The sequence below is a fragment of the Apium graveolens genome, chromosome 9 (genome assembly GCF_009905375.1).
Source record: "Apium graveolens cultivar Ventura chromosome 9, ASM990537v1, whole genome shotgun sequence".
Taxonomy (NCBI): Eukaryota; Viridiplantae; Streptophyta; class Magnoliopsida; order Apiales; family Apiaceae; genus Apium; species Apium graveolens.
The window spans coordinates 116490070-116502535 of record NC_133655.1 but is presented as its reverse complement, the minus strand read 5'-3'; the positions used below and the strand labels follow the sequence as shown (position 1 = coordinate 116502535).

General features: G+C 37.0%; 1 non-coding gene across 1 annotated transcript; it reads left to right on the top strand.

Annotated features, from left to right (window-relative positions):
* The first annotated feature begins 10337 nt into the window (after positions 1-10337).
* LOC141688716 (small nucleolar RNA R71) lies at positions 10338-10444 on the top strand. Its single transcript, XR_012562149.1, has one exon. It is a non-coding gene; the product is annotated as a small nucleolar RNA R71 (small nucleolar RNA).
* Positions 10445-12466: the final 2022 nt, after the last annotated feature.

Sequence of the window (12466 nt, the reverse complement as noted above, 5' to 3'; positions counted from 1 at the left end):
CATCTGCAATACCTATATAAAACATTCTGCAAGGGTGGGCAATCAATTGCTCAGCAGTACCACTATATGAATAACAAGTAAAACAATATATGATAAAACAGTGTTAGGAACAAAGATTATAGCTCGTTTGCAAAACATGGTAAACATTCATAAACTGAATATTCCAAAACTAGCATGCTATCAACAAAACAAACGTAGTAGTGTGCTGTGTACAAATACAAGAGTTTAATTCTAGCATGCCATTTTCATTTCCAAATCCACTTAAACTACTTGTTTCGTTATGAGAATCACAAAGCCAAATCAGATATGTACGGATATGTGAAGACAGCTGATCAGGCTATCAACACCAGACGGCTCTAACTGCCATCCCATTTACCAGTTCCGGAACTCAGAGACTAGCTAGGTCTCTGACCTGCTGGACTAATCGGTTATATATTGCGCACAACCGAATTAGCCTCTTACACCACCTCAATAGACCTAGTCTAGCCCCTATGTATCCCATATCTGATCATTTTATCCAGTTTTCAAAATCACTTGTACCTATCATATTTCAAAACCATTCATTTTAACAACACACATATAAAATCGAGTTCACAAATCATTTCATTCGAGATAGGTACCTTTCAAAGTTACTTTTCCCCAAAACAGATTTAAAACAATGATTTATAACTACAAGGGATACGTAAATTAAAACGTTTTTGTTCCATTACAAGATTAAAACATTAGCTATTCATATATACTGAACCATAAAATAATGGTCAGGGGTACTTGCCTTGCAGAGCTTTACAACTATGACTGATTGACCTTGGACTGAATTGGACACTCGGCTTTATCGCCTTACTAGTAGACTATCCTGAATTTGACTTTAACACTCAGGTCCTTTGCTTGGAACCTCGCTGAGCTTGTCGACTGATCACTAGGTTAACTTTATTTCGACTTCAATTCTTAAGTCCTTCGACTAGAACCTACAGAGTTGAAATACCCTACGTTGGACGACCAGGTATGCTTGACTTATCCTCGCTAACCAACCTACCCATACGATATTAAATCCTGACTCGTAATTATACATATGATAATAACACACGCAACACTTAGGGTTCACGTTCTCGAAAATCGGTTCGGTGTTCGTTTTTTTAGAAAATACATATACTTATCATTTTACAATATTATGGTTACATACAATCAAGTTTCATATAAAACACGTATATATCTATATAACCACTTGACGTCGCAATAATCGTCGGATACGCTCCCGTATTTCCGTAGGTAATTTTTCCGAAAATCGGACAGCGTCTCCTTTGTTTATCGGACTACCTGTCAAACAAATCGACGTCTCAACCAACAACCATTCCAACAATCAATCCAAGTATTACAATTCATTAACCAATTTACGCGCTCGACTCCGATATAAAATATATAATTTTCGTTTCAAAAATAATTTTACAAATTAAATAAATGTTTTAAAATTTTAGGACTCAGAATTAATTCATCAAGGTCCACCGTCGGCTCGCCGATTCTCATCGCCGACGGCGGCAAAAATTCGTCGGTACCCGACAAATTTCGGGTTTCCATACGAAATTTCACCAATAACCTCACTATGGAATTTCTGCACGAAAATTATATTTATATTTTCACAATCCATTCAATTCACTTTCTGCAGAAATAATAAAATAAAACAACATCAACACAATCGAATTAAGGCAATAGAAGGCAACTAAGAAAATGTACAAGTCGCAGTATACACGCGCAGCACACGGCACCGCCGCACCTCACCGAAAACCCGAGGAGGAGGCAACACCACGATTACCGTCTTAATCACAGACATAAACATCTGTATACATATGTATATATATATAATTAGTAGCAACGGTATAACCATAATTACAGGGATGGCCGGAACAAACAGCCGGAAAAAGGTAAAAAAATGGCAGCACTCACCGGAAGCCGGGCAAACACAGACGAGAAGAAAGAAAAAGAAGGGAGGAAAAGGGAGTGAGAGAGAAACAAGAAGAATTTGCAGAGAGAGAGACTGAGCCAAGAGATTACACGCGATAGAGAGAAGAAAGACAAGGGAGGAGAGTTTTCTGTTGTTTTTTTTTATTATCATTTTTGTTTCCCAGTCAATGCACAACACGTGTCTACAGAGTAATAAGATGTGGACACGTATCAAAAGAGATTGATATGAATTTCCCGCGACCCAATTTTTATCCCAAAATTCGACATTAACGGATCGAGGTGCACACAAAACAATTCCAGAAAATTACGAAAATAGTCTTAAAATGTTACAAATATCCCGAACTTTATAAAAACATAAATTTCATAATTTTAAAATAATTTCTGATATGCAATTTGTAACCGCTTTTAACAATTAAACGAATCGACGCACGGGTGAAATTAATTCCAAAAATTTCCAAAATAATTTTAAAATTCTCGGAATAATTCAAACTTAATAAAATATGAGTTTCGTAATTTTTGAAGAATTCTGAAATTAAATACATATTTTACAAATAAAAACAATCAGAAAATCATACAGGGCTAAATAATCGATAAAATATTGATTTCTAAATTTTAATAAAATCCCAAAAATAATTATTGTAATTATAAAACCATAAAAACCATTTTAAAGACATTTCAAATATTTATGCAAATAAATTTGCATTAAATCCACTTTTAAAAGTGAACACAATTCAGTATACTTAATAATTAATTACACGAACCACCCTGGACACCATAATTCACACACATAGATACAAATAAAACAACACATAGCTGACAGAAGCTATACACATATATTATTCATTTAATAATTCCATAATTACACTTTAATTAAATATAAAAGTATACGAGTCGTTACATCCTTCCCCCCTTAAAAAGATTTTGTCCTCAGAATCTGACTTAAATAAGTGAGGATATTTGTCAAGCAGTCTTGACTCTAACTTCCAGGTAGTCTCTTCGACTCAAGGATTTATTCAAAGCATACTCATTAGGGATATAAACTCATTCCTAAGGACTCGCTCTTAATGATCAAAGATCTGGATCGGTCATTCCACGGAGAATAAATTTGGATAAGAGCCTATTGGCTCCTAATCAATGACTTGGTTTGCATCAGATACATATCGCCTTAACATTGACACGTGGAACACATTATATATATATATATATTGCAACTGTGGTGACAACACCAACTCATAGACACCTTTACCTATATTTCTTTATACCTCGAATGGCTCAATACATTTAGGACTCTACTTGTCCCTTCTATTCAAGCTTAACCAATCTCTTTCAAGGTGAAACTTTTTCCTGTACCACGATCCTAATTCTATATATTCATATTCTTTCGATGCAAATTCGATTTCTTTGTTTGTCTATCCCTAACTGTTTCAACTCTCTTCCGAATCAACACCACTACACTCTTGAGGTACTGAAATAGCTCAGGACTTAATAATATCTCTACTCCCACTTTCTTTCAATAGAGTGAGGACTCACGCTTATGTCCATACAAAGCTTCGCAAAGTAGCATTCTCTTACTAATATGATAACTATTAGCATAGAAAACTCAATCCATAATAGGTGATTACTTCAGTTTTCTTTTTAAACCCAACATATATACTCTCCACATTTCTTATATTGTTCGAATCATCTTCTCACTTTGACCTTTCATCTAAAGATGATAGGTAGTACTCATTTTCAACTTAGTTCCAAACATCCAAACACCTCTTACTCATTCTCATCCGTCTAGGCTAGAAAGTAATTTCATATATTCACTTTTTATCACCTTTTACTTTTACTTTTACTTTTTTCAATTTCCTCAGGAATCTTAATCACATTCAATTCCTTTTTTCTACTCAGGGCATCTATTATTACACCGGCTTTGCTTAAATGGTCGTTAATAGGATAATCAGAATTGTTTGTTACTCTCAGTCAAAATACATACTTGAAAACTTAATATATATTTGCTTCCCTTGTAAACTTCGTAGGGAAATCCTTGGGCGTTCTACACAGACTTTCTTAATCTTTGAATAGCTGAGGATGTTATCAATAAATAAAATTTGCTTATCCAAGTACTCTTTATACACTATGTTCTTTAAATCCTTATAGATGACTCATACACTTGTTACTCCACATGATATCACCAACCTTGCAATGCTCATAACTCGTTCTAATCACAATCTTTGAGATGTCCTCAAGCTGGATCTTAAGTCAATCCTCGAAAAATAACACACTCCTTGAATTAAGTCACATAAATAATCAATTCTTAATAGGGTTACTTATTCTTATTCGTCATTTTGTTAAAATCCCGCTAATCAGTACACAACCTCATCATTTCACCCCTCTTCTCCAACAACATCACTGGTGTACCCCAATGGACTATATCGGGTATGTTTGCTTTCCTCTTTCCAATAACTTTTATAATTATCGCACTAATTATTTCGTTTCACTAGCCTCCAGAGACTCCAGGACATTTATTTATTACTCAAACTTCCTCCAGCTTAAGTATTTTCTTCTTCGTATCTTTACTCATGGTGGATCTACCTTATATCCTTAGCTTATTACTCATTTTCTCGCTTGATTGGAAGAACTTCTTATATTGCTTCTACATCCAGAAACTTACCTTATTATTGGCTTATGTACACTATACACTCCGCTTCTTTTAGAACTACTCCTTGCCATACCACAGGACAACCAACCTGATCCTCAAATCACATCAACTCTTCTAGCTTGAGGGGTGTCAGATCAACTGCAACTACATCTAACTTCTAAATACTCGATCTCTTGGTCCTTTTGAAAGTTCTGCCTCTAGTTGTGCTGGATGTTGGCCTTGGGATTTGTATCTTAAATAATCGTTCTACAACTCCTCGCAATATGCGCTACCTTTCCACAATTGTGACACGTAACTCCTGGATTTTCTGGGTTGCATTCCGACGCATGATGACCCTTATGACCACACTTGAAACATTGCATATTCTTTTTGCATAAACCACTGTGTCTCCAGTCACAGAACTTGCAATCCACTGCTGACTTGACTGACTGAGCTGGAGTAGAAGCAACCGAGGTAGTATCAGACTTAGTCTAGGAGAAACTCTGTCTTCTGAATCTTTTAATCCTGTTTCGGCCAAACTGATTTTTAAATTCTCAACTGGATTCTCCTTGGTCTACCCTGTCCATAACACCTTCAGACTTCCTTTTCTTATCACTCTCTTCCTTAACATCCAACTTCTGGTCACTTTCTATTACCAGGGTGGCCTGAACCATAGAGGAGTATGTCTGGAGTTGCAATGCCCCAACTCCTCTGTGAATTTTAGGCTTCAACCCTTGTTGAAACCTCCTTGCCTTCTGAATTTCCGTACTTACATACTCAGGAACTAATCGGGCCAATTCTGTAAACTTGGCCTCATACTCTATCACATTTTTTCACCTTGCTTCAATTCTAGAAACTCAATCTCCATGTGACTCCGCACACAGTCAGGGAAGTACTTTTCCAAAAATAACTCGGTAAATCTAGCCCATGGAACAGGGCCTTCTCTTTCAAACGCCCGAGTGGATTCCCAGCAATAATTTGCTTCAGTCTTAAGAAAGTAGCTCACATACTCTGTCTTAAAATCGTTACTTACTTGAGTGAGGGATAATGACTTTTCCATTTCCTTAAGCCAATTTCTGGTAACAACATCCACTTCGCCCTTGAACTCTGGGGCTTAACAGACTGAAAGGATTTAAAACTAGTAGTTTGGTTTAGCTCTCATTGTTAATGTTGTTGCTGCTGAATCTGTTGGATTAACTGCAACTGCTGTTGCTGCTGCTGGCGCAACAAATCCAGAATTTCATTTATAGCTGGACCCCCGCAAAACTACTGCTATTTTCTTTAGACTGGGTAGTTTTCTTGGGTGGCATTTTCCCGAAATATAACAGGGAATCTATTCAAAAACATAACAAGAATGTCTAACAGAAAATATCATCGTTTAAATGGTGCACCTATATCAGGAAAATGCTGCCCAATCACAATACCCATGTCTTTAATATCGGGTCCACTTGTAAAAGAGATCAAGATTAATAGCACTAGTAACATAACAACAATGACAGTAGCGGAATCAACAACAGCACAGGAAAACTGAAATACAAAGAAACTAAACATTGTAGTATGGCTCTTCAATATAACAGCAACTGCCTAACTTCCCGTCACTACTCAATTACCATAGCAAAACTAAATTGGTATACAATGAAACTTGGCCGGCTATATCAGCCACCAATTACACAGAGCCAACTAGTAATTCAAGTCAAGCTTAAGGAACGCTGGACTCTTCTAGGCACCATGGTCCAAATTTCAACCAACATTTCCTCTAAGGATGATTTCTTATCACCCTCAACTGATTCATCAATCACTGGATTGCCCTTCCTGAGGCTATAACTCCATTATTAGATCCTGAACCCTTGCTAGTACCATTATTTTTAAATAACATCCTCATATAGGGCTTTCATTCTTCCTGACAGTCAACTTTCATTTATTTCTATTAATCAAGGATGTCTAATCGCAGAGATCACTGAAGGAGTTTATTATCATGGAATACCAAATGAAATTTCAAAATCAAGGAAATCGAATGAGGAGGAATAGTGAAGAAGATGTAGGTATGACTGAGAGTGACTATACAAGTAAATAAGATGGCCAGTCTTAGTACCGCATAGTTCACAACACAGAACTCGGTGGCATCCCACCAGACCCTTTGTCACCTAGACAAAGAGTCAAATCATAAGCATTGTTTGCCCTCAATCAACTGACTGAATTACCGAGGAAGGAAATAATGTTTAAATAAAAAAAATTACCAAGGAGGGGGAAAATTTAATTTATAATTGAACTAATAAAACCCTAAATGGCTTACTCCGATTTCTCAACTTTCTTACAGGAAAAGTAAGTAACTTATATGATAAGAAACATTAACTCTGTAAACAAAATGCATTTCAAGAAAGAAGTATAAGCGTTCAAAGATACCACCTCCCGTTCTGATCCACATTCACTATAGAACTTGCCGTCATAGCAGCCACTGACTATTATCATATTATACGAGCTCACTAAGGTCACACAATCGGTCCAATAACATTCCTTAACATAGAAAATGTGATATTTAGAAATAACGTTGGCGTCTCTTCAGCTGACACATCTAGGGTCTGCTCAGAAGTTGAGTTCTCTCAATCAGACTCGAATTCTCGAGAGGGAAGCTAAAAATCTCTATCGGACATTACTAATAATACATATACGAAGGAAATGTACTCTAGGTTAGGGTAGTTCCAGCCAATCCTCAATAGACGTCAGGGTTACATCTCCGAAACCCTTGACCAAAACTCATAGACTCGCTCCTCTGATTGAGTTACTCGTTCACATCTATATATAAAACTTCCTGTACCCTTTTGACTCTATTCCTAACCTAAACCAGGGACTCATACCTGTAGCTCTGATACCAACTGTGACAGCCTCAACCCCGGGGTCAGGAGTTGATATCACCAACAACAATAATAACCACATAATAAAATCCAAATTATTAATAATACACAACTATGACCCCTTTACCAAGACCTTTTCTAGGTTTAAGTACGAATTAGGTTATATCAGCTACAAAACCAACCTACTACAAACAATATGAAACAAACTATCTTAATACAGCAACTCAACAGACCATCTTTGGTCCAACACAACTACCTCAGAGGAGCCTGACATGGAAGGAACTGGAACTTTTCCCTGACTACCGCGGAAAAATCTCCTTGGCATCTGCAATACATATATAAAACATTCTACAAGGGTGAGCAATCAATTGCTCAGCAGTAACACTATATGAATAACAAGTAAAATAATTTATGATAAAACAGTGTTAGGAACAGAGATTATAGCTCGTTTGCAAAACATGATAAACATTCATAAACTGGATATTCCAAAACTAGCATGCTATCAACAAAACAAACGTAGTAGTGTGTTGTGTACAAATACTAGAGTTTAATTCTAGCATGCCATTTTCATTTCCAAATCCACTGTATAAACTACTTGTTCCGTTATGAGAATTACAAAGCCAAATCAGTTACGTACGGATATGTGAAGACAACTGATCAGGCTATCAGCACCAGAGGGCTCTAATTGCCATCCTATTTACCTGTTCCGGAACTCAGAGACTAGCTAGGTTTCTGACCCACTGGACTAATCGGTTATATATTACACGCAACCGAATTAGCCTCTTACCCCACCTGAATAGGCCTACTCTGGCCCCTATGTATCCCATATCGGATCGTTTTATCCAGTTTTCAAAATTACTTGTACCTAACTCATTTCAAAACCATTCATTTTAACAGCACACATATAATATCGAGTTCACAAATCATTTCATTCGAGATAGGTACATTTCAAAGTTACTTTTCCCCAAAACAGATTTAAAACAATGATTTATAACTATAGGGGATACGTAACTTAAAACGTTTCTGTTCTATTACGAGATTAAAACATTAGCAATTCATATATACTGAACCATAAAAGAATGGTCAGGGGTACTTGCCTTGCAGAGCTTTATAACTATCACTGATTGACCTTGGACTGACTTGGACGCTCGGCTTTATCGCCTTACTAGTAGACTATCCTGGATTTGACTTTGACACTCAGGTCCTTTGCTTGGAACCTCGCTGAGCTTGTCGACTGATCACTAGGTTAACTTTATTTCGACTTCAATTCTTAAGTCGTTCGACTAGAACCTACAGAGTTGAAATACCCTACGTTAGACGAACATGTATGCTTGACATATCCTCGCTAACCAACCTACCCATACGATATTAAATCCTGACTCGTAATTATATATATGATAATAACACACGCAACACTTAGGGTTCACGTTCTTGAAAATCGGTTCGGTATTCATATTTTTTAGAAAATACATATACTTGTCATTTTACGAAATTAGGGTTATTGGTTTCGATAGAAATATTTCATCACAAGATACAATCAAGTTTCATATAAAACACGTGTATATCTATATAACCATTCGACATCCTCCACAATACCTCGCGGATATGTAATAGAACGGTCGGCCAATTGCAAAGTCATGTAAGTAGGCTTTGGATTAGGCAAGTCCAACTTTTTAAAGATTGACAAGGGCATCAGATTGATGCTAGCTCCCAAGTCACATAGACACTAATCAAATGACACCTTTCCAATGACACCTTTCTGTTGCAGCACAACATTGCATTCCTCCGTGAGAGCAACGGTCTCTAAGTCATCAAGCTTCACCTTCCTAGAGAGAATACCTTTCATGAACTTCACGTAACTAGACGTTTATTCAAGAGCTTCAGCGAAAGGTATGTTGATGGGAAGTTCCTTGAACACCTCCAGAAACTTCGCAAACTGCTTATCCAGCTTTTTCTTCTGCAACCTCTTAGGAAAAGGAGGTGGAGGATAGATCTGTTTCTCCCCTGTATTACCCTCAGGAGAAGTGTGCTCAACATTAGTCTTCCTTGGTTCCACTTCGTCTTCCTTTTGTACTTCTTCTTCTTCAGCCACCACTTCAGAATTTGGAGTCTTAGCTTTTTTAGGATTCGCAACCTTACCAGACCTCAATGTAATTTCCTTAACATGCTCCTTAGCTTCCTTCTTTCATGGAAATTCAGTAGCGCTCAGAAGCGTGCCAGGTTAACGATTCAGTAATGTATTAGCAATTTTCCCAATCTAATTCTCCAAGGTCTTGATAGACACAGCTTGGCTCTTGCACATGAGCCTCAACTCCTCCAATTCAGATTTTTCATTAGCTTGCGGTAACTGCTGAAGTTGAAGTTGTGCCTAGGGGCATATTGTGATTGCTGAAAACCAGGAGGGTTATACTGCTTTGCGTGTATGGTTGATAAGATTTTTGCACCGCATTCTGATTGTTGCTCCAGCTGAAGTCAGGATGATTGTGGTTATTCGGATGATAAGTGGCTGGAGCTTGTTGATGTGATCTCTGAAAGTTGCTCACAAATTGAGCTGATTCACTAGAAATAGCACACTGCTATGTTTCATGTTCCCCCGCACAAAGCTCACAAACACTAGTGATTTGATTAACTCCATAATTAGCCAAATAGTCCACTTTCATCATCAAAGCTTAAAGTTGAGCAACTATAGCAGTAGTTATATCCACATCCGGAATTCCTGCTACTTTGCCTTGCAACATTCTTTACGTAGGATTTTGGTATTCATTAGCTGCCATTAGCTCAATCAACTCATAAGCTTCAATATAACTTAAACCATTGTAGAGGCTCCACCAGATGCTGCATCGAGCATGGGTCTAGATTGTGCGCCTAAACCATTGTACAAATAGTTTATAATCATCCAATCAGGCATGCCATAGTATGGGCACTTTTTTAGCATCTCTTTGTATCGATCCCAAGCCTCACACAGAGATTCTCCAATTTGCTGAGCAAACTGAGTAGGAACATTCCTGATTGCAGCATTCTTTGCCATAGGAAAGAATTTAGTGAGAAACTTTTGAGCAAGATCCTCCCACCTGGTGATAGATCCTGGTGGTTGTTAGGGCTAAACACGCGCTAATATGCATACAAGTATATGCGATCGGAAGTAATATATAATTATTTCCAGTTCAGTCCCACAGAGACTGGCTTTGGTTAACTATGTGATTTATGCACTTATGCACCGATGATATGGTTATTATTCAATGCTAAGATGATAACAATTTGGGTTTTGATTATTAACTACGAATTAAACTAACAATTATAACTAAGAGATTAAAGAGAGTTGGATATTATATGAGACAAACATGGGATTCTAACTTCATTAAATATTTAATTCAATAGCCTTATTGATCTTAATTTTAGCATGCAATGGTGATGACACTAATCAGACAACACGAAACTGCTAAACGCCAACTTTCGTTGCACGAATAACATACAACCAGACATGCACAAAAGAGATAAAAGCTGAATATACACCAATTATATTAAGACCCTATATGTCTATAGAATTTGACAACATAATGGCTTAATGCACAAGTTATCTATCATGATTACACAGGGCAAGTAAGATGGTTAAAATTACGTACGAATCATGCATAACAATAACACATGATCCTATGCTAGCATGGCAAGTTCTAAATCCTTAAATTCATCGTCGCTTTATTAAAGATTAACACGCTGTCTTATAAGTTCGTGACGTTCATAAGACGAATAAGCACAACCCATACTAGGTTATCATACAATCACCGCACACTAAGGTATCAAAATAATTTAATTAAAGAAATCCATAAATAAATCCGCTAGAACCTGACGATAACGATTAGCCCATAATCGAACTCATCATCAACATGGGTTCCGATGAAAGAATGGTATAATAAACATAGTCTTTATACTGAATAAACAATAAAACCAAGTAAGAAACAAGAGTATCGGTTCACGAATAAGAAAACTAGCATCCAAGTTACAATTTAGAACAAAGAATAACAAGTAAACACGAGATCTTCTTCGTCTTCGTTGAATCGTGCTAAAACGGACTTCTTACGCCTTCTCCTTGTGCTCCGGTACGTCCCTCTCTTGAAAACGTCCTTTATTTAAGTATATATAGCATCCCATGCAAAGTTGAAGTCCTCCAATTAGAAATTGAGTAGAATCAGGATTCTGAATTCCCGACCCGGCGCGGCCGCGCGTTTCATCAGCGCGGGCGCGCTGGCTTTTTGTTGTTTGGGCGCGGGCGCGGCATGCTCCTGGATAAACTTCTGCTTTTCTGTCCTTTGTTGCTGCAATGAGTTGGCTTCCCGAGCTTTATTCCTTGGACACCATCCTAACACTATATTAGCACCAAAACATTGCTAATTCACCTGAATTCCGGATTAATGCCTGAAATGCAAAAACACTAGAAAACACATTAAAACACCAACAACTTGAGTATAAATGCATCAATTCAAAGCTTAATAGAGCATTATAAAATATCATAAATGCCACTCAATATATAACCAAACTTGAATCGATGCTTGTCCTCAAGCATAAACAGACTCAAAGACAAAAAACAAAGATACATGAATCCAACTGAATGAATACAACGATCCCCATAGAATAACTAAACCAATTAACAAGCAACATCTCAACAAACGCAGTTACTCATATAAAGATCAATCAAACCATACAAATTAACTTACAAAGTAGAGATGTGCGTGTGTGCAAATGCTTACAGATATACTATCACGACTAGATCAATAAACAATGACCCACTACTTATTAAGGCAATCGCTAGGTTATAAATAAAATAAAAAGCTAGACTCAAAATAACTTATAACACTTTTATCTTATATTGGATTTTTATATGGATTAATGCTTTTATTCACAACCAAACAACACAAATATGCTTATTTGACCGTGCAATGAGTGAGTTCCACAAAAGACTTATACAATAGTACTCATGTAGCGAGCGTTAGGTTAGCAGATCCCAGATTATAAAAGCCTTAGGTCACTAGGCACAAAG